This window comes from Coturnix japonica, chromosome 6 (assembly GCF_054131305.1).
Source record: "Coturnix japonica strain WE chromosome 6, WE-NBRP24, whole genome shotgun sequence".
NCBI lineage: Eukaryota > Metazoa > Chordata > Aves > Galliformes > Phasianidae > Coturnix > Coturnix japonica.
This window is the reverse complement of record NC_140668.1, coordinates 19,624,773-19,647,866: the sequence shown is the minus strand read 5'-3', so window position 1 is coordinate 19,647,866 and position 23,094 is coordinate 19,624,773. Positions and strand designations below refer to the sequence as shown.

The 23,094-nt window shown below is 47.1% G+C and overlaps 1 long non-coding RNA gene across 1 annotated transcript; it reads right to left on the bottom strand.

Moving 5' to 3' along the window:
• Nucleotides 1–6,691: 6,691 nt before the first annotated feature.
• LOC146760469 (uncharacterized) lies at nucleotides 6,692–15,339 on the bottom strand. The gene is made up of 3 exons (XR_014947709.1): nucleotides 15,125–15,339; nucleotides 7,568–7,726; nucleotides 6,692–6,930 (listed from the first exon to the last, which is right to left on the bottom strand). It is a non-coding gene; the product is annotated as an uncharacterized LOC146760469 (long non-coding RNA).
• Between the last annotated feature and the right edge of the window lie 7,755 nt (nucleotides 15,340–23,094).

The window sequence follows — 23,094 nt, the reverse complement described above, 5'->3', positions numbered from 1 at the left end:
CGTAGGCCAACCTCTCGGTTGAGCTCCCTCTGAATGGCATCCCTTCCTTCCACTGCGTCAGCCGCACCACTCAGCAAACAGCAGAAGGTGCACTCCATTGCATCATTGGTGTCTCTGATAACCATGTAAAAAAGCACTGGTCCCAAGACAGACTCCTGGATGACACCACTTGTTATCGGCCTCCACCTGGACATAGAACCATGAATCACCACCCTCTGTCTGTGGCCTTTCAACCAATCCCTTATCCACCAGGTGGTCCACCTGTCAAATCCACATCCCTCCAGTTTAGAGATAAGGATGTGGTGGAGGGCAATGTCAAAGATCTTGCTCAAGTCCAGGTCAATGACATCTGTTACCTTCCTTTTGTCCACAAATGCCGTCACTCCATCATAGAAGGCCACCAGACTGGTTAGGCATGGCCTTCCCCTGCTAAAGCCACGCTGCCTGTCTTGGATCACATGCTCATTTCTTATGTGATCAAGCATGTCTTTGAGGCAGATCTGTTCTTCACCATCTACATCAGTTACACATTTGAATCAAATAATTGGTGTTCCTGTCACCAAGAAAACCTCTTTGTCTTCTACTCCTGCTGCACTTCTGTGCTTTCATCAGAAGCAAAGGAAGAGACCACCTCCTAGATCCAAATTTTAAGAAACCAACACCCAATAGGTGTCATCTGAAGTAAAATAGCAGAGAAATTAAGATGACTCTTCTGCATCCAGCTTGGATCACTCCCTCACTCAGGCACACCACCATCAGATCAAGGAGATGCTGCCTTCAGCTTAGAGACTGTATGGGAAATCACAGCTTGAACCTCTGATTAATCAGCTGAGGCAAGTATTGGGTCAGCTGCGGGAGCACAGGTGAGAGTAATCTAGCTGTGCTCCCAGAAGGGGTGGACCTCGACTCAACCTCCTCTGAGACCTCATTTAAAGGCTGACCACCACTGAGACAGCATGTCTTAGAGATTGCTCCCTAGTTGAGGCTGCCTCAGCTTTCTAGTCAAGGTATCGATATTGGTGAGTTTCCCTTTGCTAATAACCTTAGGCTATTTACCACCATCTTGGTTAATATCTTTTTATTAACCACCCTTACAGAGACCATAAGGGTTTGGGCTTCCAAACTCTCAGCAAGCATTTGGATCAGCCAGCTTCCTGCCGAGGAGCCCCCTGCATCACTGCTGCCTATTCTGGTACCGGACCTGCAGATGCTTCAGAGCTCATTAGCATGGACTTCCTTCCTCCCCTCAGCAGCTGCTCCTGCACTCACCTTCATTCCTACTCAGATACCGGCCGCTTCCAGCACCAGCTGACCTGCAAGACACAGAAAGGAAAGGTGGGAGTCATGCAAACGCACAAGCCCAAGGCTGTGTCACCACCACACATGGCAGCCTCGGGAAGTCAGCTGAAACTACAGCCTTTGTCAGAATGGAAACAGGCACCGTCAATTAAGTGTGACCTCTGAACTCATTGCCACCATCAGAAATAGGCACTGAAATCGCTCACTTCACTGCAGCTGGTTAACTCCAAATTCTTTTGCTTTTGGGAAAATGCGGACACGGAATTGAAGGACACCAGAAAAACGACATCTACTTCATTGTAGGTGGTTAAGCTTGGAAGCAGGACTTGAGCAAGAAATGCTTCTCAGCTCCTTGAAAGGCACTAATCCTGACCTCTGCCACAGGTGGCTGAGTGACACAAAAGTTGAGCTGCCCATTCAGAAGCACATGGAGCAGGCCATGGAGCGGTTACATACCAACACATGAACAGGCACTTTCCCATTGGAAGGGAAATCCCTTCTCCCTGCCATGCCATGCCCACACCGCTCCTCAGGGCTGCACTGACAGCACAGACAGAATTGAAACATCTTTTGTCATCATTGTGGTTTTTCACAGACCCAGACAATGAGATACTGGGTTGCTGTGTGGGTTCCCAGGCGGCACTGCCATTTCCAAGCCATTGCTTCCTAGGGGCACAGAAAGGAAAACGCCTGAACAAAATTTCACCCAGAGATTGCTATTTTACCATTCTTCCATGCAAAACAGGAGGACAGTACAGCGGATTTGTGCAGCTGCATCAACACCCTGGGTGCTAAAGGAATGCAAAGACAGAAATATCAAAACTACAAGGAGGGAAGCTATGTTTAGTAATATCTTTTCTCATTTACAACAGGCAGTTGGCACTACTAAAGGAAAATCCCAGGCCTCAGGTTCTGACAGTGCGACAATCTGGCACGGACTCAGATGTGAGTGATCCAAATGGTTTATTCCAGGTTCTAATACCACTTCTGTGAATTCACACGTTTTCTCTCTTAACTTTCCCACAGCCTTCACATGTCCACAGAACATCCCACAAACTCTCCTTTATGGCGCACGTAGGCACTCATCCCACCAGAGCCATCAGTCATTCCTAGCCATGTGCTTCTCCTCCAGTCACGGACAGTATCACACGGCCATCATGCATCTTAAATGACTTAGTTTTTCTGTTCTTTCTGGAGGTGTCCTTGGTTCCTAGCCTTACCTTCTCATGCCGTTCATCTTCCTCTGCAGCTCCTGCTCTGAAGAGTCTTCTTATGTTCCCACATGACAGGAAGAAAATGAAGACACAACCCCTGCCACCAAGGTCAGCTCTGCAGCACACGTTACCTGAGGAGCACTTGGCTACTCATGCAAACTGCACAGTGCCAGGAAGATTGTTACATGTTGCACTTCTTCTTCTCCTGGCTCAGAAATTAAATTTTCTACCTAGAAAATGGAAAACAAACAAACAAGCAAACAAAAAACAACAACAACAAAAAACACCTCACCTGACATAAAGGAGACATGATTGTTACTATGGAATTCCGGAGGGCAAGGTATTTGCCCTCTCTATGAAGAAGCTGACTGCAAAGGACTAAGAACAGCCACGATCACGTTGAGAACTTGCGGGTAAAATTCGGGACTGAACCAATAATGGGCTTCTGGAGGTGAGGGTCTGCTCCAGGCCGCCTGGTCAAGGGAGCCTGTTGATGGGCCCTGCTTACTGCAGCTACCAGAAGCACCGCGCTCACTGACTCTCAACTTGATGGGGGATTCCAGTCAGGCTGGGAAATCAGCATGGCTGGCTGCAAGCTGTCTGAGAGACTGCTGGACTGCACTGGGAATAACTTTGTGGGCCAAGCATTAAGCACACCAAGCAGAAGGGAAGGTATTGGACAGACCGACCAGAGGTCAAGCGTTGCTGGACCTGCTGCTCACCAACGCTGAGGAGATCATCAAAGGCGTCAAGGTTGGAGGCTGCCTGGGCTCCAGCGATCATGCCCTGGTTGAGTTTGTGATCTCAAGCGATGTGGGCCTGGCAAAGAGCAGGACCAGGATGCTCAACTTTAGAAGAGCAGACTTCAAGCTACTCAATGGAATGCTGGCCAAGATCCCCTGGCGCGCTGCCCTCAAAGATAAGGACGTTGAGGAGAGCTGGCTACTGTTCAAGGATGCCCTCCTGGCAGCACAAGAGGTCTCCATTCCCCTGATTAAGAAAGTGGGCAGGAGAGGTAGAAAACCGGCATGGCTCAGCAAGGACCTGCTAAGAGAACTGAGGGTGAAGAAAGGGGTGTACAAGCTCTGGAAACAAGGCTGTGTCACCCGGGAAGAATACAGGGATGCCGTCCGAACTTGCAGATGTGGGATCAGGAAAGCCAAGGCTCAGGCAGAACTGAACTTGGCGAGGGATGTGAAAAACAACAAGAAAACCTTCTACAGGTACATTGGCCAGAAGAGACAGGCCAAAATGGGCGTGCCTACTCTGGTAAATTTAAAAGGAGAAATGGCTTCAACAGATGAAGAGAAAGCTGAGGTGCTGAATGAGTTCTTCACCTCGGTCTTCACTGGTGGCCAGGATTCTAGTCTTTTTCACGTCCCTAAGTCTTGCACCCCCATACCTCCATGTGGGGACCAAGGAGGTAAATCCCTCCCCACTGTAAGGGTAGAGCAAGTCCGAGAGTGCCTCCTTAGACTGAATGAGTATAAGTCTATGGGGCCAGATGGCGTGCATCCCAGGGTCCTGAAGGAGCTGGCTGAGGTGGTTGCTGAGCCGCTCTCCATCATATTTGAGAAGTCGTGGCTGTCAGGTGAGGTCCCGGATGATTGGAGGAAGGGTCACGTCACTCCCATTTACAAGAAGGGGAGCAGGGACGACCCGGGTAACTACAGGCCGGTGAGTCTCACCTCTGTGCCTGGGAAGATTATGGAACAGATCCTCCTGGACAACATGCTTGATCGCATAAAGAACAAGCATGTGATCCGAGACAGCCAGCATGGCTTCACCAGGGGAAGGTCATGCTTAACTAATCTTGTGGCCTTCTATGATGGAGTGACGGCGTTGGTGGATGAAGGGAAGGCGACCGATGTCATTTACCTGGACCTGAGCAAGGCCTTTGACATGGTCCCCCATCACATCCTCATCTCCAAATTGGAGGGAGGTGGATTTGATGGGTGGACAACTAGATGGATAAGCAATTGGTTGAAAGGCCGCAGACAGAGGGTGGTGGTCAATGGCTCTATGTCCAGGTGGAGGCCGGTAACGAGCGGCGTCCCTCAAGGGTCTGTCTTGGGACCGGTGCTCTTTAACATCTTTATTAATGACATCGATGAGGGAATGGAGTGCACCCTCAGCAAGTTTGCTGATGACACCAAGCTGAGTGGTGCAGTCGATACGGTGGAGGGAACAGATGCCATTCAGAGGGACCTTGACAGGCTGGAAAGCTGGGCTCGGGTGAACCTAATGAGGTTCAACACGGCAAAGTGCAAGGTTTTGCACTTGGGCCGGAAGAACCCCAGGCACCTGTACAGGCTGGGAGGAGTGGTCCTTGAGAGCAGCTCGGCTGAAAAAGACCTAGGGGTCCTGATAGATGAGAAACTTAACATGAGCCAGCAGTGCGCTCTGGCAGCCCGGAAAGCAAATGGGATCCTGGGCTCCATCAGGAGAGGGGTGGTCAGCAGGGATAGGGAGGTGATCGTCCCTCTCTACTCTGCTCTTGTGAGGCCCCATCTGGAGTACTGTGTCCAGGTGCGGAGCCCTCAGTACAAAAAAGATATGGAGATTTTGGAAAGGGTCCAGAGGAGGGACAGGAAGATGATCAGGGGGCTGGAGCACCTCCCCTATGAGGACAGGCTGAGGGAGTTGGGTTTGTTCAGCCTGGAGAAGAGAAGGTTGCGGGGTGACCTCATTGCAGCCTTTCAGTACCTGAAGGGAACTTACTCCCAGGAGGGGAGTAAACTCTTCGAAAGGGCTGATAATAGCAGGACTAGGGGAAATGGTTTTAAGTTGAAGGAGGGAAGATTTAGGTTGGATGTTAGGGGAAAGTTCTTTACTAGAAGGGTGGTTAGGTCCTGGAACAGGCTGCCCAGTGAGGTTGTGGATGCCCCGTCCTTGGAGGTGTTCAAGACCAGGTTGGACGGGGCCCTGGGCAACCTGATCTAGTAAAGGCGTATGTTTGGTGGCCCTGCTAGGCAGGGGGGTTGGAACTACATGATCCTTGAGGTCCCTTCCAACCCGGGTAATTCTGTGATTCTGTGATTCTGTGGGGTGAAAGCCAATGTCCCCCTTTTGCCTCCAATACAGTAAACACTGCATGAGATATTAAAACTGGTATCCTTTGGCCCAGTGTAGATTGATGGGCTTCTTGAATATTGAGCACCAGTGCACCCTGGATATCCCTTACTCACTTCAAGCTGTTTCAAGTTTACCATCAGTCCGTAGCTGTGTATCCATGGTTGGCACCCTCCTGTCATTCCTGGCAACGTATGGAGTTCCTTGGCAGTTTGCAGCTCAGGGGTTGAGCAGATGGCTTCTTTCTTGGCAGTCCTTAAGGTTCAAAGTCCAGCTGTCATCTCCTATCCCAAATACGTCACTTGCTGCTGAGTTAGTTGTGCTTTCTGTAAACCAAGAAACTCAGCAAACTCTCAGTCTATTGTACACAGTCCTTTTGTTGCTGTGGCACCCACGTGCTCCAGTAAAGTTCCACCCTAGGATGGAGGATCCCAGGTCTCAGGCTCACGAGTTGACCAGTTCTCAACAATCATTTAGCTGTTCTCACAACCCTGGGTAACACTGTCCAGGTTCACTGAGTCTCTTCTCCCTCTATTAGGGAGAACAGATACACGCAAGTACTCGTATGCTATCATGAGGAATTCAGTAGGTTACATTTAATTTAGAAGCATGATGCAATCAAAAGCTCGCTTAAATAAAAGCATACCCTTTTCTTTCACTCAAAATAATAGCCCAGAAAAAAATAAAAACAAAACAAAACTCTCATCATAATTGTTAAAGAAATTATCTACTAAATCTCGATGGAGAGTGGAGACACATGCTAGTTTTAGGAACACAGCACTTATCTCATTATCTGAATGCATCTCAAGGCATGCTCCTTGTGAAACTGTGAGAACTTCTATCATTAACAGACGTGTACCATGCCCTGATATATGGTTAAACCGCTTGCAGTGCACTGTCAGATGTACAGGATGGCAGCTGTATGTGCTGTGACCAAATAAACCCCACACTGAAACCTTTCAGAATTTTAGGACCTACAAGTACTGCATTCATATTAAAAGTAAAAAATTCCTAAGCTACACATGTTCTAGGTTTCCATTTGTTAGATACAACATACCTTTGGAAGTAGGCGCCTAAAAAGATATGCCTTCTACTTGCTTCTCTGTCTGGCTCTTCGAAAAGAAGGCCTTTGGAGCAGGAAATGCAAAGGGCAGCTCATTTCTTAACACTGACTCTGCATCAACATTCTCTGTGTTTGCACGCTTCTTAGATGCCACTTTTCTTGTCACTGGAGTTGACAGTGTGAATTCCATATCACCCAGTTGAGTATCATGCCTCGAATGGTGCCAGAGACGGAACAAAAGGTTTTCTGATCACAGCCGGAGAAGTTACTGTCAAAGAAATTCTAACAGCTGAGAAGGTCAGACACAAAGCTTATAAAAATATCATACATTATTTGGCTATTGAACAAAACAGTTGAAAACTCTGATTCTCTCCTAGAATAAGTTCGTTTCTTATAGACTGTCAAACACCATTTTTTTATTTGTTCATCTCAATTCTCCATTGAGGATTAACCCTCACCAGCTTATCTAAACATAAATATGAATTATCACTTGGTTTAGTTAAAAATTTGAATAATATCACAGTGGATTTTGTTGTCCAACACAGTAAGATTGAATTTCTTTCGGTACCTTTCAACCTCTGCCTACCTCCAGCCTAACTCCAGAATCTTATTAACTGTGCCTTATCGCTTCCCATTGTGTTTTAAAATCCTCACTGACTCCTTTACTTGTTCCCTTGCTTGCTGTTTCTGTGCAAACCAAACACTGGAGTTAGGGATCACGTCAAACCAACCATGGCCTACAGGTAGAAGGCAACAAAATTTATGCTTAACATACTTCTTTGCTCTATCTTTATCTTCCTTTGGTCAAGGTCCACTAGATACTTAAATATGGAGTAAGCACTAGATACAATGAGAAGCAGATTTCTAGATTAAGAGCTGTATTTTTTCTGTAAGAAACTAGCTGTACATCTTCACACACCTGCTTTGTTTTCTGAGTATTTAGATCGAGTGGAGATTCTTCAAACACTGAAGCTACATCAGAAAATTCCATGGATCCAAACGCATCTGGCACATGGCTGCAGTCTGGCACATCTTCATATGCCAGAGCCTTTTCAGACAGAAATGTTCCACCGAGATTCTTTTGCAGAATTAGAAGGAAGATTTCATCAGAAGATTTCACCACTAAAGTCTAAATAAGATTGGTTTGCAAGTTCCAAACTATGGCTAACAGCTAATGGAAGTCCACAGGCCAGCAGCAACAACTTTTATATTATGTTCTTAATATTCTAATTGTTGATATGACGTTCATATAAAGAGCAGAAGGGAAATTACTCTTAGAGCTCAAGTCATCTTTCACAGCCTGCGTCAACAAGAGCAGCACCTCATAGCCTTTGGTTTCAAGACCTGGACCACAAGCTAGCTAATGATTTTACACAGAATTCCAGAGTTCAAGTCACTGTTTACATTAGGGCTGAAATTGTACTGAAAGCCTTCAAGTTCATCACACTTAATTATCACTGGCACCACACATAACTCCACGTTACATATGTGATCACACGCAACCTGGCAACTTCAGACAATTCCCAAAGCACTCCACTTGCACTTGGCTACTAAAGTACAGAAAAAGGAATTAACATCAGAAATAGCTGCAGTCAAAACCATCTAAGAATCCAAGTCTCCAGGAAACAAGGAAAGCAAATCCTCTCCAGGACTGTGTTCTAAAAGGAAACAGATCAGAAAGGTGAGTTCTTCCCCCCTTTGACCACCCACTCATGTAACGTCCATGTCATTTCTAAGTATGCTGCCCAGACCAAGACTGAGGATGCTTCAGAAGAAGACCTTCCCTGCTAAGCCAAACAGAACAAGTAAGGTACCAAAATATGTAGAGCCAAACGAGGAAAGGTGCTCTAAGAAGGTAAGCATCACAAGAGACCAACAGGAATACTTACACAATCCAAACAATGCACAGTTTCTGTTCCACAAGCTGCCAAGAGGAATGTGTGCAGTACTCACAGCGCACCATGTACACTGCTTACTGCAGTCATACTGCTTCGTAGGACCAGCCCAACTTACTAAAACACTTTAATGAGCAATCCGAACTGTCTGGATCAGCACGGTTCACTTGGAAGGGACCTTCACAGATAAACCTGAAGAGGTGAGGCGACTGCACTATCTAAACCTTAAAGCATATAGGACCTTAAAGCATAAGCTTAAAGCACAGAAGCATGACCAGCAGGTCGAGGGAGGTGGTGCTGCCCCTCCACACTCCTCTCATTGAAACCCCATCTGGAGCACTGCACGCAGTTCTGGAGCCCTCAACACAAGAAGGACTTGGAGATGTTCAGGCAGGTCCAGAGGAGGGCCATGAAGGTGATCAGAGAGGGCTGAAAGCACCTCTACTATGTGCACAGGCTGAGAGAGATGGGGCTCTTCAGCCTGGAGAAGACTCCAAGGAGACCTCAGAGTGGCCTTCCAGTATCTGAAGAGGGCCTACAGGGAAGGCTGGGGAGGGACTTTTCATAAGGGCAGGTAGCAACAGAATGAGGGGAAATGGCTTTACATGGGAAGAAGGTAGATTAGGATTGGATATTAGGAAGAAATGCTTTACTGTGGGTGTGGTGAGACACTGGAGCAGGTTGCCCAGCAAGGCTCCAATATGATTGCTTTGCAAGTTCCAAACTATGGCTAACAGCTAATGGAAGTCCTCAGTCCAGCAGCACAAAATTTTATATTATCTTCTTAATATTCTAATTGTGGATTTGACGTTCATATAAAGAGCAGAAGGGAAATTACTCTTAGAGCTCAAGTCATCTTTCACAGCCTGCGTCAACAAGAGCAGCACCTCACAGCCTTTGGTTTGAAGACCCGGACCACAAGCTAGCTAATGATTTTACACGGAATTCCAGAGTTCAAGTCATTGTTTATGTTAGGGCTGCAATTCTACTGAAAGCCTTCCAGTTCATCACACTTCATTATCAATGGCACCACAGATACCTCACAAAGAAGCATTATGACACCACAAAGGGGCATTATGACGTCAGAAAGGGCATTATGACATCACAAAGGGCATTATGAATCACAAAGGAGCATTATGACATCACAAAGGAGCATTATGACGTCTCAAAGGGCATTATGACGTCACAAAGGGCGTTATGACACCACAAAGAAGCATTATGACATCACAAAGGGGAATTATGACGTCAAAAAGGGTCATTATGACGTCTGAAAGGGGCATTATGATGTCACAAAGGGGTGTTATGACATCACAAAGGGGTATTGTGACATCACAAAAGAGCATTAAGACATCACAAAGGGGAATTAAGACGTCACAAAGGGCATTATGACGTCACAAAGAGGCATTATCACGTCACAAAGAGGCATTATGAAAACAAAGGAGCCTTATGACGTCTCAAATGGCATTATGACATCAGAAAGGGCATTATGACGTCACAAAGGGGCATTAAGACATCACAATGGGTCATTATGACGTCAGAAAGGGGCATTATGACATCAGAAAGGTGCATTATGATGTCACAAAGGGTGTTATGATGTCACAAAGGGGCATTATGATGTCACAAAGGGGCGCTGGGAAAAGATCTCTGTGTGGAGATTGCTTCTACTAGAGGTAGTTCTATAAGACTGTTATATAGAGCTGTGCAGGGGCTGTAAATCTGTCTGCAGAGGGTGATGATCAGTTCCAAGTGTCTGCAGTCAATGCTCATGGACAGAGCCCATCCAACCTGGCCTTGAATGCCTGCAGGCCTTGAATGGGGCATCCACAGCCTCCTTGGGCAACCTGTTCCAGTGTGTCACCACCCTCTGAGCAAAAAACATCTACCTAAGATCCAACCTATACCTCCCCAGTCTCAGTTTTAAACCATCCCCCCTTGTCCTATCATTATCCACCCTCATAAACAGCCATTCCCCCTCCTGTTTATACGCTCCCTTCAAGTACTCAAAGGCCACAATGAGGTCTCCCCACAGCCTTCCATTCTCCAGGCTAAACAAGCCCAGATCCCTCCACCTTTCCTCATAGGAGAGCTGCTCCAGCCCTCTGATCATCACAGTGGCCCTCCTCTGGACCCCCCCCAACAGCTCCACATCCTTCCCAGGCCTGGACACAGTGCTGCAAATATGGCCTCACAAGAGCTGAGCAGGAGTGGACAATCACCTCCCTCTCCTGCTGGCCACCCCTTTTTCAGTGCAGCCCAGAACACACATGGATCTATCTTTTCCATACGGATATTCCCATCTGTGTACATATATATACCACACCTACACCCCCACAATCTGCTACAACTCCATAGAATTTTCAAGGTTGGAAAAGACCTGGATGATCTTATGATCTTATGATCTCAGATCTTATGATCTGGATGATCTTATGATCATCCAGTCCAACCATCACCAATACTTCCCAGTTAAATCACATCCCTCAACACAACACCCAAACTTTTTGTGAACTTCCCAGGGTTGGTGACTCTACATGAGAGAAAAGGGCACTCAGATAAGGGATTCTGCATTTGCTATTAGCAGAGGTGGGATGAGACCGAGCACTGCCCCAGTTCCTGGGATAATGCAGAAGGGCTGAGACCTTCCAGCTGCTTCCACCCAGGGTCACACAGCAAAGCCGACCCTGCAGGAGTCTGCATCATTCTTTGCATGGCATTGCTAAGAGGAAGATCCCCCCCCTACCCTTGGCTCTACACTCCAGCTGCTGTCTGCCATCTGTAAAGCCACCACAGCTCTCCTACTGGAGTTCCCATCTGCACAGTGACAGCTTGGTTTCTTCTTACTGTCAAAGCAGCCACAGCCTCAGTGCTTCTCAAATCTCCCCTTTTCAGCTGATTTCCTCTTTCTTGTGGCTGGGCAATTCCTCCCTCTCACAGTCATCCCTCTGCCCCACTCTGTGCCCACAGACCCAGAGAGGGCACACAGAGCCAGCCCTGTCCCAGCTGCTGCTGCTTCACATCTGACAGTCTCAGGAGCTGAGATCCAGGCCGAGACAGCAATGCCCAGACATGGTTTGTAGGACGTTTGTGATAGGAAATAGGGAGGCTTGTGATTAAACCTGCCCCCTAAGGAGGAAGGCAATGCTGCCTGCAGCCCCAGCAGGCATTACAAAACATCCCCATTTACAGGAGGGTTTTAAATAGCACAATTCAGGAACTACAACTGCACAAATTCCCGCATGCCCTGGAATAAGTTTGGGAATGGACATGGTTCTACCACCTGTGCAATGCCATAGAAATAACAACCATCCACCTGTAAACCTCCATCCTCTCCCCTGCTGCACAAAGGGAAGCTCAACAGCAGTGCACAAATGTCCCAGCAATGTCTGAGCACTGCTCTGTGCATCCCAACCTGCTCATCCCATCCACTCCTGGCTGGGCAGCAGGATTGGGGTGGCACATTGCAATGGGCACAGAGGAACATGGCAGCCCCACACATGTGAGGAAGGGGCTGGCTGTGCTCCACACTCACGTTATCAGACGTGATTTGCCCTTCTGTGGGGAGCCTCTGCTCTTTCCCAGCTCATCCTCCAGCGTCTGGGACTCCAGGATCTCATTCAGGCTGTTGTTGGCTGCGGGGCAGCTCCATGAAGAGCCTCCCCTCCACCGACCGGCACACAACAGCCGCTCCCGCGCACTGCGGCTCAGCCAATCGGAGCCGGCGGAGCTGCCGCTGCCCGATGGGACCCCCCCCCCCACATATTGACCCCCCAGACGAGGAAGAGGAGGAGGAGAGCGACGAGGAGCTGCCGCAGGAGCTGACGTTGGGGCGGGGGGGCAACGCGGGGGGGGGGTCGGCAGTGGGGGGTGGGGGAGGGGGTGGGGCAGCATTACCCCCGGACCCCGTGGACCCCCCCCAGCCAAAGTGCTGCTCTCCGACCCCCGCGGGCTCTTTGTGCAGCCGCTGCCCTCCAGTTATAGGACCCCCCCCCCCATATTGCGCTTTGCTCACCCCCACCTCCGGAACCCCCCCCCCACTCACCACATCGCCCCCTCCCCCCCCGGGTGGGGTTATGGGGGGTGGGGTGGGGTCGACGATGTGCCGTAAGCCGCGCCGGGGTCGTGTGACAAACCCCCCACCCCATCAAGATGAATGGGGCGCTGTCGGGGGGGGCTCAGCCGTAAGGATAAAGCGGGGGGGTTAATGACGGGGGGGGGCAGTGCTATAGGGAACGCAACTAATCTAAGCCCCCCCCCCCCACATTAACACCCCATTGTGTGTGGGGGTGGTGGGGGTGGGGCACACAATAACCCCCCCAAAGGCCAAACAGCCCCAACACCCCCCCTCAAAGCCGCTGACTTACGCTGTGCCCCCCCTGCATGAAGGGCCCCCCCCCATCGATTGAGCCCCCCCCAATCCCATCTATAGTTGAGAGCTATGCTTTTTGTAACCCCCCCCTTTTAAAGCCCCCCCCCCCACAATGTTGTGCACGATGTGCTGCCCCCCATGAGCCCCTGACCCCCCCCCTTAAAAGATGGGGTGGGGGGGGTGGTCTCGGACCCCCCCTCCTTTAAACGATGGGGTGGGGGGGCGGATTGTCACTGCCCCCCAACACCAAAATGGACACCCCCCTTTTAAAGGATGGGGTGGGGATGGGGGGGTGGGGGGTGAAGGTGATCTCGCCCCCCCCCCCATTAAAACGGACCCCCCACCCCTTTAAAGGATGGGTGGGGGTCGGTTACGGGCCCCCCCGGCGCTGTGTGTGTATGTGCCCCCCCCCCGTTTTGCTCCCCCCGTGGCGCAGTGTGCTGGGAAAGGATCTCTGTGTGGAGATTGCTTCTACTAGAGGTAGTTCTATAAGACTGTTATATAGAGCTGTGCAGGGCCTGTAAAGAGAGTTGAGGGGGACTCTAGTGGGCATATGGGGCTGTGGTGGGCAATAGGAGGACTAGGGGCTCTAGGGGGCTCTGAGGGTGTGTAGGGGTTGTGGATCAGGTTGGATCTTAGGAAGATGTTTTTCACTCAGAGGGTGGTGACGCACTGGAACAGGTTGCCCAAGGAGGCTGTGGATGCCCCATCCCTGCAGGCATTCAAGGCCAGGCTGGATGTGGCTCTGGGCAGCCTGGTCTGGTGGATGGCGTCCCTGCACATAGCAGGGGGTTGGAACTGGATGATCTTTGGGATCCTTTTCAACCCAGGCCATTCTATGACTGTACAGTTCCATAGTGGAACAAATATAATATGCTAACTATGTAAAACATGGAGTCAGACCTGTGTGATTTGTCCACACCAGGAGGTGATTAGAAAACAATTTGTAAGCTACAAAGCTGCTTGCTGGAAAGGAAAAGAAAATAAAACTACAAGAAAAAGGGAAATCATTTCTTCCTGAAAATAGGAAGAATTATAGATCTGACATGAAATTTGAGTGAAGCTCCTGAATTTATGAAGCTATTCCCATTATTTTCTTGGTGCTGTGTTTCCCAAATGAGTGGTTTCTGGCTCTGCTGCAGCACCAGTCTGCATGTGAACATCAACTCTGTTCACCATCTGGGAAGATTAGGACTTCCCTTCTCCTACCAGCACCACTGAATTACAGTTACTCAGTGGTTAAACAAAGGAATCCTTAAAGAAGGGTTTACAGCTGTCCTGTTGTCTGAAGTGCTTGGGGCATTCTGATGCTATTAAGCTCTATGTATTAACAAGTTAAAAAAGAAAAGGTAGGCATCTGATTGTTGTGACAGTTTCTAAGCGATTTGGAAAGCTGTACCACCCAACCACTCCTTCTATTTGATGGAGGTGACAAAGCTCAGTTTAATTTCTGACTGCTGTTTAAATTCTGAAGCTCGAGCTGGTTCCTGGAGCAGAAAAAGCTCGGAAGCTGTCCCTCCTACAAGCAGGCACCTCTGAGCAAAATATGACATCTCAGTTTCTGATGGTAAGGTCAGGAGATCTGATTCCAGCATCTAGCTTTTGGCTTAATACTGTGTTAGTGGGACCTTTGGCATCTAGCACTTAATGATCTTGAAGGTTTCTTCCAACCCAAGCCCTCCCATGATCCTATGATTCTGTGATTTCATTCAGGTTTATTGAGATGAGTTCTCCTGAATGTGCTGTTCTCCATATGATTATAATTGGAGTCCAGATGGGTGACTGAAACCAGACACCAAACTTTCTGATGGCCAAAATTAAATGAAATCAATCCTTTACTGTGTCAGTAGTCTGTAACTAGAGCCCATCAGGTAATTCCCAGCCTCCTGCCTGTATCAGTGGCTGCACACAGTGAAAAAGTCTGATGGGATTTTAACCTCTAAAATGTTCCAAAGCAACCAGAGGGTGAATATATTCACTATGTAAATACCTGCAGGAATAAGCTTGTCATGTATGTCCTCAGGTACCACAGTAGTTAATGGTGGGACTCAGTAGGTCATGCTGAAAGTTGAGTCTGCTGATTTTGAAGGTCTTTTGAAGGTCTTTTCCAGCCTACATGACCTTATGCTAATATTTCTGAAATTTATTTCTGTTCAGCTCCCAGAAAACCTCCCACCCAGCCCCCAACTGACCCCGTGGTGAAAAATAAAACAGAAACCTCAGTGACGCTGGCATGGTCCCCTCCGAAGATGCACCGCCCCATTCCAGTCGATGGCTACATTGTGGAATGCAAGAAACTAACTGGCTTCACCTGGGTGAGGTGCCACGAGTCTCATGTCCCCGTCCCAGAGTTCACGGTGAGCAATCTGTCTGAAGAGGCTGATGATCAGTTCCGAGTGTCTGCAGTCAATGCGCATGGACAGAGCCCGTCTCTGGAATTCCCAGGGAGCGTGCACCTTGGTAAGCACAAAAACCCCAATGGAAATGGGTCAGTGTGTGCTGAGCAGCTGTGTTGGTTCCCTAAAGATGCTTCCTTTGACTTTAAGGTTAGCAGTGCATTAACACACCAAAGGCTTTCCTTTATTCCTAGTTCTCCTATCTCCTATCAACCTCCAGCTACCACTAAAGTGATACGAGTTGTTTCTGTGACAGAGACATGAATATCCTTATCTTTTGATATCTCACATGTGCAAGAGGCAGAACTTTCTGTAACAGATCTTAAGCACAGAAGTGCTTCTTCTAGCACTCATGCAAAGGGAGAAGTAGAAATGTACCTATGATTTAATCTTCCATCTCTAAATGAGATACCAGACTTGCATCTAAAGAGCATTAAGACATACATGTTCTTCCTCAGACCCAGTCCTGGCTGTGAAATCCCCCCTAACAACTGGTGAAGCTGTACCTGGAGGGGATGCCATGTTTACTATTGACCTTACAACAACGTGCAAGCATGCCAGCTGATGAATGTCTGCAGTTCACAGCTATTGGCCAGTGCATTCAGTCACCAGGTTTACCACTGCATGACCATAGAGCAGTACTTTCAGCTGCAGGTTCAGACAGCCTTTCCGATTGCACTGGAATAGTTTAGAAGTAGGGGAGCAATCATTCCAATAATATCTCTATCAATCAGCTTTGCATGACAAAGTAGAACAAATAAACATTCATGATGGGAGGACCTGTTTGTCATTGGGTGGAAACCTCTGCAGAAGCATGTTTAGAGCATTATTAATCAGTAGAAGGAGATGTTTGGTTGATTTTTACTTAGTAAATCCAGCAAGAAGACCAAATGAAATATCGTGAATTGCTCAGCACTGACACAATGATGAGTGCAGGAACAGAAGGTGATACTTTTTCAGAGATGTTGCAGCAAACATTGACCACGTTAGCCTGATATAAATTGAAATAACGAGGCCTTTGCTCCTGACAGGTGCTGCAGTGAGATTTACCAAGAAGAGCAAAGATGTAGAAAAGATCTGCGCTTGGCTGCGTGTGGAAGCCAAACTGCAGGCTGAGCTTTCAGACACAGGCGCTACTGTGGAGTGGATGAAGGATGGGAAGGAGCTCAAGGCCAGTGAAAATTATGAACTGCAAATTGTGGGGAAGAAACACACCCTGAAAATTCACAACGACTCAATGGATGATGCTGCAAGTTATCAGTGCATCTGTGAGGGGGATAAAATGCTCTATCAGCTTTCAGTGAAAGGTATGTGACAGTCTGGGCTGTCCTCTTCCTGCCCAGGGCCAGCAGACTGCATTCACCTGACTCCCCGACAGTCCAGCTGTTGTCAGACAGCATCTGGGGTGTTTTCAGTGGCTGTTTTGACTTGAACTGGCCAATCTGCTTTGTAGAGCCATTTGATTTCTGTGTTCTGTCCTGTGATTCGTCCCTAAGATATAGAGGAAATCAAGGGAAAGACAGGAAAAAGAGCATCCCAGCCTTCCTGCTCTTCTGTCAGGGTGGCCACAAGAGATGATGTCAACATCTCTTTTTGTAGCAGTGATCCCAAATGTAGAAAACACCTGTGAAGAGTCACAGGGACTAAATTGATGGAGAGCAGAACTGTGTGTTAATAAGGGCCAGTTTTATCATCTAACTTTTGCACTCCAATTAATTTCCATAAAGGAATTCTTTTTTTTCTTTTTTCTTTTCAGTCCTAAGTGATATCTCTATCTTTTAGGCTTGATTTGTTTGCCAGGGGGTTACAGTGCAGTAATAGATACCCCCTCCATTGATTTCCTTCTAGTTTGCTTGTTCCAATTCTTTCCTCAGTTTTCCTATTTTAGACATTTTCTTGAAGCCTTGGGCTTCTTCCTTTGGCTCTGTCCCCTGTACAGTGTACGTCCTTCAACTTTTGGAGATAAGGTAATCTGGTACGTGGTTTATAAAAGCTGCCAATTTGCCAGCTTCTGAATTAGAATCTAGCAATTAGAACTAGGATTAAACGTGCACGTTTGATCTTATGATAAATGAATGCCTCATGGTCACCAATGTCCCTGCAGTTCTTTACCATCATATGTATTTTGTGTCTTCATATTTTGTTTCAGCACTGGCAAACTTCGTAATCAAAGAGACAAGTGGAGGAGTAATCAGGGCCGTTGCTGGAAAACAAGCTGAATTTGTTTCTGAGACCTCTGAAGCCAATGTCATGGTGAAGTGGTACAAAAATGGCAAAGAAATCAAGACCAGTAAGAAATTCACAATGGAAGACAAAGGGAAACTGCATAAGCTTGTGGCTTCAGCTGTAACGAAAGAAGACGAGGGAACATACATCTACACAATTGGAGATGACACTCTGATTTTTGATTGGAAAGTCTCAGGTAAGTTTGTGAGGCAAACATAGGATCACAATCCATGTAAAGCACTTCAGACTTAATTCATTTTATTTGTCCAACGCTGTGGGTTTCCAGTATTTAGGACAAAGATTGCATAGCTCTATTGAAGCAATTCTGACCTTCCTGTTGTCCCTATGCAAATCCACAGTATGAGCAAATAATGTAACTGTGTTGTGATGAATTCAAGACAGCCTTAGCTCCAGCTGGGGCTGGAGTCACGACTTGAGCCCTGACATCTGGGCTTCATTCATCTAGTTCATGTATTGCCTCAGCACTTACATCATCTTTAAACCTATGACTGAAATGGTCCTAAGTTATTAGCATGGGAATCCTGTCTCCTCTTTGGACAAATTAAACTCCACATTTGGAGAGTTGAGTGTCTCCTGCTGTACCCGAAGGACATTGTGATCTCTGAGGTGTCTCCCTGAGGTGCTGTAAGCACAGCCATTAGCTCATAGTGCAAGTAAAGCACTGTTAGGTCAAGCCTGGAGGAGTAATGCTTGTCACTGACATGTTCCTGTTCAGGGTGGAGCTGGAGGGTAAAATAACACAAGAAATTGTCATTGAAATTCAATATCTGTGAAATTCAGCTGGTTGCATTCACAGAACCTGGCGTTAAGATCTGTTTTCTGTTTTATATCTTGAGCCTATTTTCCATAACCCAGTCCTCATTTATGAACTGAAGCTCTACTGAAAGCCTTTCGCTGTGTATGCTCATGCTGCAGTGCAGCGCTTGTGACCTTTAACAGCACATTCACGTTCCTCTGATCACAGGATCCTTACGGTTGATTAAGACCCTCTAGTCTGACTGCTCACCCATCACCACCGTGATGCTCACCATCAGCTTAGCTAAAAACTCAGCAGAGATGATAGATCAAGCACAACACTGGATTTGGGGTGGCTAGAGATTCCTAAGATATTGAAGGATTGCTTGCAGGTGGTGTTGGTTCAGGTATTCACCCTGCATCCCACCTGCTGTTCTGTTTGGTTGAGAATCATGCATTCTGCAATTTCACTTTGTAATTCAAAGACCCTGGCTTTATCTGTTGAAAAACTGATCTAAAACAAGCCAAGAAGACTCCGTTGGAACTGGTTGATGCAGAACAAAGGCATCCCCAAAGGACAAGTTGCACTGTTTGATGAACATTATTGGATGAGAGCTAAGCTAAGATTTAAAAAGTTCTGGGGCTGTCTCTGAGCATCAAATACAGAGGAAGCCTGCATGATTCCCTGAGAATGGATACCTCCTACTTTGGTGTAGGGTTAAGGGAACACTAGCAGTAACTCCTATCACAAAATGTCGCATGGCTCAGACAAAATGCCATCAAGAGGGCTTAATTAGGAGCACCAAATGGTCGCAAGATGGTCTTAGGGCAGGGAAGTAATCTATCTATGTGATATTGATTGATGCTATTAGTTCTTAACAGCTTGACTCTAGAGGGGCTGTTGTTCTTTGGTCACCTAGTTATAAAAGAATAAATGGCTCCTGTCTATTACAATTTTTAACGCATTTTTTGTTCACTGATGCCATAAATGTTCCTGGCATAGTAATTGGCCTTGGTATATTCAGTGACTGAAAGCAACAGTTGTTGCTCTAAGAAATGCAGTACAAAGCTAGGTCTGCCTGTAGCTGACAGCCATCAGCTTGCTCCTCAGGCAGGTTCTGTCTGTGTATGGGAGATCACAATGTGAACCACTGATTGATCAGCTGAGGCAAGTGTGGGGTCAGCTGTGGGAGCACAGGTGAAAGTTATGTAGCTGTGCTCCCTGGAGGGGTGGAGTTCGACTCCACCTCCTCTGAGACCTCATTTAAGGGCTGACCCTCACTGAGGCAGCATCTCTTGGAGATTGCTCACCAGGGAGGATTACCTCAGCTCTGGTGAGTTCCCTTTTCCTTATATCTTCTGTATTTCTACCATTTTACTTGTAATTGCTATCCTTGTTAATACCAGCATAGTTATTGCCAATACATTTGGCAAGCCAGGCAGGAGCCACTGACTTGGCATCTAGAAATATGAGGAAAAAAAAAAATGTCCTTTGTGTGGAAAATCTTTAATTGGTACAAGGGGGAGAAGACCACCCCCTTAGGGACATGCCTTCCTGGACAAATTCCAGGTTTTGAGGCGTCCCCATATTACCAATTAGCAACAATTATTGAACAATGGGGCCCTTTAAGAGTACCAAATAACATGGACGCCTATTGTCTAACTGATTACTTTCTAGGACTACAAAAAGATATCTTAATTACAAAAGAAAAGCGAATGGCTGCATCTATGGCAGCCTGGCCATTATTAAATGCTTTAAATCGGGCAGAGATAAAATCAAACAACATTGCACATGAAAATGAATTGTTAAAGGCCCGTATTGAAAAATTGGAGGGTGAGATCAATCTATTGACAGGAAAAAAACCGTCATTTTCTTCCTCCAACCCTCAAATTAGATACATTTCATTTAATGACGATCAAGATCCTGAAGAAATGAATCAAAATAAGATCACTAAATCTGATCTAGAAAAACCATCTGAGACGGACTCACTTGAAGTCCGTCCAGTAATAACTCAAAAAACAAAGAAAATTCAAGATCGACCAGCAGGAGTGCCTCCTGATCAATGGCCCCCTGCCGAATCTGTTTTACATGTAACAGCCCGTCCATATACGCCTACTGAACTCATGGACCTAGTGCAACGATTTAGGCAAAGGCCAAGGGAAAGTGTTCCGGCTTGGTTATTACGGTTATGGGATTCAGGGGCAGATAGTGTACTGGTTAGTGGCCCCGAAGTATCTAAGTTGGCCACAATAACAGTACATCCTGCCCTTCGGCAGAGACTGTATGCTGGGACTCAGTTCCCTGAAGAAAACCATTCAATTGTAGAATGGATAATGGCTGCTTGCCGCATGGTGTGGACAAATAAAACTGACATGCCAGTAAACACAGGGATGTGGTCTTCTATGGAAGACCTTCAAAATTATATACGCGAATTAGGTATGAGAGAGGCTATCTACGAAGACACATTCGATAGCCCTGATATGGTTAAATTTTCTGCGGGAATGAGGGACCTAATTTTACAGTAAGCACCCTCTCATATGTATGGAACCTTGGTTTCCATACTTAATCCAGTAGTATCTGCAGAGGCAGTAGTCCAACAAGCCGCCCAATTGGTAGCAGACCTCGGAGAAACTGAGCGTTTACGAGCTAAGCGCAATATCAGGGTGATTGAGGATGCCGAGGCTTTTCCAATAGTGCGAGCCAGAAGATCGGCCCCGCGAACTTCTCGGGCAGGACCTGTTAGGGTATCCCGGAAACAAATGTTTAATGATCTGCTCCGGGCAGGCGTTCAGTTTTCAAAAATTGATGGGCAGCCCAATCAGGTTCTCCTTCAGTTGTGGAAGCAACTGAAGGATGAACTAAAATTTCAGAATAAACCCAAAAGGCCAGGGATAAGATTTATAGAGCGGCGACCAACAACAACATGGAATTTAGAAGATTTTATAGTTCCAAATAGGAAAAAGAAGCCACCTCTCAGAAGGTGCCTCGGGTTATGACACCGGAGGTATCGGAGGTAAAAGACTTGAATCTGGCTCAGTTCATGGCTTGACGAGGGATGTCAGTCCTCCTAGGGCCTCTAGACGGGACCGGAGGCCCTATGTGGAACTGACGATATACTGGTCCCGTAAGAATATACAGAAGGTTATGGCCCTAGTTGATACCGGGGCAGAGACATCTATAATATATGGAGACCCAACTAAATTTAAAGGTAATAGAGTGATGATTGGAGGTTTTGGGGGACAAACCATTCCGGTCACCCAAACCTGGGTAAAACTGGGGGTCGGGCGTCTTCCACCACGGGAGTACAAGGTATCCATTGCCCCAATTCCAGAGTATATATTAGGAATTGATATCCTGTGGGGTCTGGCTCTCCATACAACAGTGGGAGAGTTCCGATTGCGGCAGAGATGCATTAGTATCCGGGCAATCCAGACAATATTGAGAGGCCATGCAAAACATGAGCCTATTTGTTTGCCGAAGCCACACTGGATTACTAATGTGAAACAGTACAGACTCCCGGGTGGGCAGGATGAAATAACAAAGACGGTGCAGGAATTAGAAAGAGTGGGTATTATAAGGCCTGCACATAGCCCATATAACTCCCCAATATGGCCAGTGCGAAAACCGGATGGAACATGGAGGATGACAGTAGACTATAGGGAATTAAATAAGGTCACGCCACCTGTTCATGCGGCTGTACCCAATATTGCCTCCCTAATGGACACACTAAGCAGGGAAATCAAAACATATCACTGTGTCTTGGATTTGGCGAATGCATTCTTCAGTATTCCAATCAGTGAAGAATCGCAAGATCAGTTTGCATTTACATGGGAAGGGAGGCAATGGACTTTCCAGGTCCTACCCCAAGGGTACGTACATTCGCCCACTTTTTGTCATAATTTAGTGGCACGTGATCTGGCTAAGTGGGAAAAGCCAAATAATGTCAATTTATATCATTATATTGATGACCTCCTGTTAACATCCGATTCGTTAGAGGCGGTGAGACAAGCAGCAGATTTGTTGATAGCTTACCTGCAGAAAAGAGGGTGGGCTATAAACCCACAGAAGGTGCAAGGTCCGGGGCTATCTGTAAAATTCCTGGGAGTAATTTGGTCCGGGAAAACCAAAGTACTACCCAGTGCGGTAGTAGATAAAGTCCAAGCGTTTCCAGTCCCTACAACATCAAAACAATTGCAAGAATGTTTGGGTATATTGGGGTATTGGCGCTCCTTTATACCTCATTTAGCTCAGCTATTAAGGGCATTATACAAGCTTACAAAGAAGGGTCAATCATGGAATTGGGGAAAGATAGAACAGGATGCTTTCCAACAGGCAAAACTGGCAGTTAAACAAGCTCAGGCGTTGGGTATATTTGATCCGACCCTCCCAGCTGAACTAGATGTTCATGTTACTCAAGATGGTTTTGGCTGGGGCCTGTGGCAACGCCAGAGTTCTGTTCGAACCCCCATTGGATTCTGGTCTCAGGTTTGGCACGGAGCAGAAGAACGATATAGCATGATTGAGAAACAGTTATTGGCTGCCTATTCGGCATTACAAGCAGTAGAGCCGATAACGCAAACAGCAGAGGTCATAGTTAAGACTTCATTACCAATCCAGGGGTGGGTGAGAGATTTGACTCACCTTCCTAAGACGGGGGTGGCCCAAGCACAAACGGTGGCACGATGGGTCGCCTATCTAAGCCAGAGAAGCAGTCTGTCTTCATCTCCACTTAAAGAAGAACTACAGAAGATCCTAGGCCCAGTGACGTATCACAGTGATACATCAAAAGAACCGATGGTTGCTCCACCA